The 6,081-nt window shown below is 41.8% G+C and overlaps 1 long non-coding RNA gene across 1 annotated transcript; it reads left to right on the top strand.

Annotated features, from left to right (window-relative positions):
- Window positions 1-11: 11 nt before the first annotated feature.
- Window positions 12-4,711, top strand: LOC125325029. Its single transcript, XR_007203183.1, has 2 exons — window positions 12-96; window positions 2,999-4,711. It is a non-coding gene; the product is annotated as an uncharacterized LOC125325029 (long non-coding RNA).
- The last annotated feature ends 1,370 nt before the right edge of the window (window positions 4,712-6,081 follow it).

Below are 6,081 nucleotides of genomic sequence, written 5' to 3'. Positions count from 1 at the left end.
AAACAAAAGTCTTCCCCTGCCTCACCGATTTCAGGCTGGCTCAAGTCCTTCACATCGCGCAGGCAGCACGGGCTGCCCTATCCTCCTTTCCTGAAGGTAAATGAGTGATTTATATTCCTAATATTACTACACGGATTTCAGTTCAGGCAGGTTCATGCAAGGCAAGACAATAGGTGATAGGGGATTTGACTGAAAAATCAAGGTTATTTCATTTACCCTCATGGCAGAAACAAAATAAAGATCATGATTTGCAATGTTACTTTGGGGAACTCCAAGGAGCTGCCCTTTAATACCCTCTCACAGTAATTAATGACTTCTTATTTGATCACCCAAAGATGGCATATGGAAATCCATAATAAAACTAGGATGCTGCATTTTCTTAATAAATATATCTTAATTAGATTTTTCATCCCAGTAACACTAAATGCTTACACACAAAAAATTATTTTGCTTGGAGTTGTATCATGAAATAAAAGTAACTGATTTCTTATAATGTTGCTCCTGTAGAAATATCAATTTGCTTTCTCTCTGCTTTCTCTCTGTTCTTTATCAGAACTCCAGTTCTGATAAACTGACAGGGCATAAAATAGTTACAAGCTAATCCTTGTGGACTGAGAACTCCCAAGATTTCTTGTTGCCCTCCCCCTTGGCAAGAATTAAAGACTTCCTCTTTCACACGGCAAATCTCCCTTTTCCCACATGTTTGGTGGCAGAGCTGTGTTTCTCTAGGCCTTACAAATCCAAATTCCTTCAGGTCTTTTTTCCTTCAGTGAATTCCATATGTACAGGCAATGGGAGTAGCAAGAATATCCATTCTCTTCCTCCTCCTGTCCTTCTCTTTCAAGGCTGTCAGTTCCTTTCCTTGCATGGACACAACTCAAGAGTTTCCTTGTAATAGTTCCCATCCTTTTCCCTCATGTGCCACCACTCCCACTGCACATTCATAATTCTCCAACTGGAGCCTTTAAGAGACAAATGATGCACAAATGCATGTAGCTGAGCTCTATATGAATTCAAATCTCTCCTGTAAAATCAATCATGGTGTTTTCAGCGGCTTTGCAAAAGATGCTGTCAAATTAGCCATAGCTGGACTTTTACTATGTGAAATGCAAAATAATTATTTCTTCCATCACCCTGCTCTGCTGTCTTTGGTGAGATGAAGTTGGAGAGGAGGTGAAAGCTTGTACCTCCTGCAGGTCTCCTAAAGAGAGTGTGTCCTTCCAAGGCAGCTTCTGAATGGGAGCCAGTGGGGATGTTAAAAGGGGTGTCAAAGGTGGCACCTCAGGGAGGAGATGCTGCCTCAGCTGATTCCAAGTGCCAGTGCTCATGTGGAACCAGCCTTGTCCTGAGGCTCTTTTCTAGGCTGCAATTCACCTCTTCAGTAAATACTTTTGGACAGGACTGACCAGGTGTTGAGACTGCACTTCTTTCCGAATGGGTCATCCTGTCCGAGCTGGCAATGGGTTTTGCTGGGAGAAATTGCCTCATGTCCCACCTTCTGCATTAAGACCCTCAGAGCTGGCAGCTTTACAGAATCATTAAATCACAGAATTATTAAGGCTGGAAAAGACCTCCAAGATCATCGAGCCCATCCTGTGACCAATCCCCACCTTGTCAACTAGACTGGGGCACTGAGTAACAGGTCTGGTAGTTCCTTGGAGACCTCCAGGGATGGGGATTCACCACTTCCCTGGGCAGCCCCTTCCAGTGTCTAACAGCCCATTCAGTGAAGAAATTCCTCCTGATGTCCAAACTGAATTTCCCCTGGCATAGTTTGAGGCTGTTTCCTCTCCTCCTGTCCCTGTTCCCTGGGAGCAGAGCCTGATCCCCCCTGGCTGCCCCCTCCTGTCAGGGAGTTGTGCAGAGCCAGAAGGTCCCCCCTGAGCCTCCTTTGCTCCAGGCTGAGCCCCTTTCCCAGCTCCCTCAGCCCCTCCTGCTGCTCCAGACCCTTCTCCAGCTCTGTTCCCTTCTCTGGACACACTCCAGCCCTTCAATGTCCATCTTGCAGTGACAGGACTAGAACTGGACACAGGATTTGAGGTGTGGCCTCACCAGTGCACCTCAAAACTCCAGGTGGCTGCTCTGCCACTCCAGAGCAGCTCTGTGATGTGCCCTGCTACATGCAAAACCTGCTCCATGGACTGTGAGTGACCTCACTGTGACGGAAAGGCGCTGGCAGGGAAAATCTTCCATTGCTCTTTTCAAAGCACTATGGCTGTGCCAGAGCAGGAGCCTTGAAATGGAGCACACAGTTTAATCTGTCTTTGACATGACTTTTTTTAGCCCAGTTGTTTCTTATTAGAAAGCACTTTCATTTCTTCTAATCATTCATCAGCCCTTGTGTGTGAACACAGTGTTTAACAGAACTCTGACCATCAGCTTCGGACATCAGCTGTTCTTCCATTAAGAAAAAAATCCTTCTGTGTTGAAATAGATGGTGAGATGTCTGAATCTGGGGGACACATTTTTAAAAGGTGCATTTGGGGTTACGTAATTTTATGTGTCAAAATCTCATGCACCCTGATTTAGCACATTTATTATGACGTTTATACATTTGTGTGAGGAAACAGACTCAAACACTAACTTACAGACCTCTACATTGTGTGTTTCATGCAAGTCTGCTCCCTGGACACTTTTGGCTCAGGCCAGCTATCCTTGGGGTGGTTCAGGGAAGCTCACAGCCCAAAACCTGCAGTCAGTAGGGATGCAGCCACTCTTTTCCAGAGAGGAAGAAAGTTCAAGCACATTGACAAAGAACCAGATCATGGCACTTAGCCCTTGAGCCAAGGCTGGTGCACCAGTCTGGGGCTGGGATTTTAGCAGTACAGACCAAATCTCCCTCCTCTGTAATGTGGTTTTGTATTACTCTGTGAAAAATAACATATTGAGGTAGGTGACTTTGGTTAAAGGACATGTAAAACACTGCACTTAGTGTGTTCATTGGTTGCATTTTTCCTCTGATCACTTTCAGATTTTTTTTTTTTTTTTTTTTTGGCAGGAGGATTTAGCAGTGCCAGCAATCCACTGCATTTTTGGAGAGTGTGGGGCGAGTTCTGCACTGATTTACTGCACTGCAGTACATGGAATCCATTGGTGTTGGCCAGGTGACACAAGATCACATGGAGCAGAACTTAGAACCAGTGTATTCTTACTGCCTGTTATCTATTAGTTTGCCTAATGTCCATATAAAGAGCTTTTTTGACTTAAACCCCTTGTGTCTAACTGGATAAGAATATTTTAGCTTCAGATATTATATAATAACATTTTATATGCAATTTATGAATGTTAGACAATCAGCGGTGGCATTAAGTAATATTTTTCTGTGGTTTGTTTGGGGTTTCTTTCCTTTTCTGTTTGTTTGAGAAAGCTCATTGGACAAAATCTTTTGAATACAAGGCATGATCATGCGTTTAGCCTTTTCTGCAGAAAAAAAAATTAAAAAAGAACTTTAGAGAAAGAATACTTGAGTAAAAATTGCTTGGGTAGAAGGAAAGTCCTTTGCAATGACAACTTATGAGTTCTAAACTTTCCTTTTTCTGCAGCTTTTTCACTTGGTCTTATAAAAACATCCTCTGCCCCTGCAAGGTTTGCTTGTCACTGTAACACCAGAGCTGATAGACACTGCCCACTTTAACTCAAAACTGTCATCGTCAGATCAATGTGATGGCTGAGATGAGAATAATTCAGACTTAAACTATCCAGTGCCTAGGATTTAGAATGACTAATGGCTTTGAAATAAAAAAGTCAATCAATTCTACAAACATGTCAGGCAGTCGCCAGAATTTCAATTTCTGGTTTTGGTTGGAAACAAATCTGGCACTGTTCAGGCTGATGCAGAATCCAGTTTTATTTTCACTAATTCCAGTCTCAAAAATGAGCCAAGAACCCTGCAGAAACACAGGCCTTACTCCAATTGTCAGATTAGTAAGGGCTTACACGGACATGGATCAGGCTGCTTTTGCAGGTTGGTGCATAGATTGAGAAGATAATAACCTAAAGATATCATTCAGGCAAGATTTAAAACTCTGCTTCATTTTACATGTGTAGGCAGTCTCGAAGAGATCAATGGGATTACCCACGTGCATAAAGTTAAATGCACACATAAATCTTTGTGAAGCTGTGACCCAAGGGTCCAGCCTTGTATTTATCTTCAATATAGAGTTTAGTTCTAGAGGCAATTTCATTGATGACTTAAATATGCTCACACTCAGTAGTGTCTCATATTCATGGCTGCATGTGTCTGATTGATCAGGTCCTTAAAAAACGTGTGGAGTGGCAGAAAAGAGAAGTTTTTTTTCAGTCTGTTCACTTTCAGTATTGTGACTCCAACCAGCTTTAAATCCTTCTCTTGCCTTGCATTTTTACTCTGAAAAGGCAGAAGATGTTCATTAGTGCTTAATTAATGTGATTTTTCAGTCTTCATCAGGACTTCCAATTCCACCACATATGGTTCTTAACTTTAGTTTATAATTAGATTTCTAGTGATAAATTGGTCTCCCCTTTACCCAAGTTCAGATTAAAACATATTTGATTTTTTTTTTTTTTTATTATGACTGGTTTAGTGTTCCCTTTCCTGTAGGAATTTCCTTTCCCTTTCCCTTTCCCTTGGCAAATGTGATCTACCCTCATGTAGCTGCTTTGGTTTTGACCCGTTGACACTCACTGATGTATATTCAAGAATCTTCAATTAAATGTAACTGGGCTCAACAGAGCACTGACCCCTTATTTTTACAGCTGTATCACAATTTCTTCTCCACAAGAATGTCAAATTGTATTTTTTACTATCCATCACTTTTCATTACAGACATACCAGAAAAATAATTTTTATACTTTTTGTGGGTCTTTGAAGTGTACACACATCTGCCTTAAAATTCTAGAATATCTTCTATGTTTATTATATCTACCTGTCTTTGAAGAATTTAATGGATTCTGATCACTCTCCTTTGAAGGACTATTACCTGAAAATTTTCTGCCTTTAACACTGCAGTTCTGTAAACCTAAAAGATATTTTTTCCTAATGGGCTTCTTCATTAAATACTGATTTTCTATTCTGACACTGAGTCTTAACACAGAGTAGCTCGATAGAATTCAGTAAAATCGTGCTGATATGGAAACATTGCAAAAGTGGAGGAAGAGTCCACAGCAATTTCAAACAGAAGGGTTGGAACCACAGTTCTGGTTTTTCCTCCACAAAAGATGACCTGCATTAACTAACAGCAATGCAATTATATTGGTCCAATATGTGTATGAAATCAGAATCAACCCCTACATAAAATCATTAGACAGCTGGAAGCTGGAAAAAATGACACAATTCATATTTTTAATCATCTGCCAATCGTTCTATATTGGTTGAAAAAATAGACAGCCCCCTGCAGACACCCTGCATGATGAGGGACCTGATGCCTCCCTTTACACGCGTTTCAAGTGACTTTGCCTTTTCTAGCCTGGTTCCACGGGCTGAATTTGTAGCTGGCGTGGGTCAGGTGTCCTCCTGGACTTCTCCTTCCAAGCTCATTTCATTCCAAGGGAATGCATTTGATGTGCACAGAGAAAACCCTGGGATACAAATACATGGTATTAAATCTACTGAGACCAAGTTTCTCTGGGACTACAGCTCATAATCTAAGAGAGGGAAAAGGCAGGTGCTCCTAGAAATCATGCAATGTCTGTCCTCCTAAGGAATGGTTCAGATGCCCAAATTATTGCTGGTTGTGAAAAATAGCACACCTTTCTTAATTTAAAAAAAAATAGCTTCACTCCTTGTTGCATTGACCAACTCTTGCAATTTTTCTACAAATTGTGCCTTCTTTCCTGTCAGGAAAGTGTTCAAGGCCAGGTTGGATGGGGCTCGGAGCAACCCAGTCTAGGGGAAGGAGTCCCTGCCCACAGCAGGGGGGATGGAAGGAGATGATCTTTGAGGCCCCTTCCAACCCAAACCATTCCATGATTCCACAATTCTAAGGGATATAATACTCAGCTCCTTCCCCCTGGTCCAGCCAAGCTGGTGTTTGGAACACATACAATGAGCTGCTTTATCTGCATACTTTGAGCACCTGCTTGAATAATAACTCCTTACCTCCA

Source organism: Corvus hawaiiensis, chromosome 4 (genome assembly GCF_020740725.1).
Source record: "Corvus hawaiiensis isolate bCorHaw1 chromosome 4, bCorHaw1.pri.cur, whole genome shotgun sequence".
Lineage (NCBI taxonomy): Eukaryota > Metazoa > Chordata > Aves > Passeriformes > Corvidae > Corvus > Corvus hawaiiensis.
The sequence above is the reverse complement of the archived record's forward strand: the minus strand, read 5'-3'. Positions and strand labels throughout refer to the sequence as shown.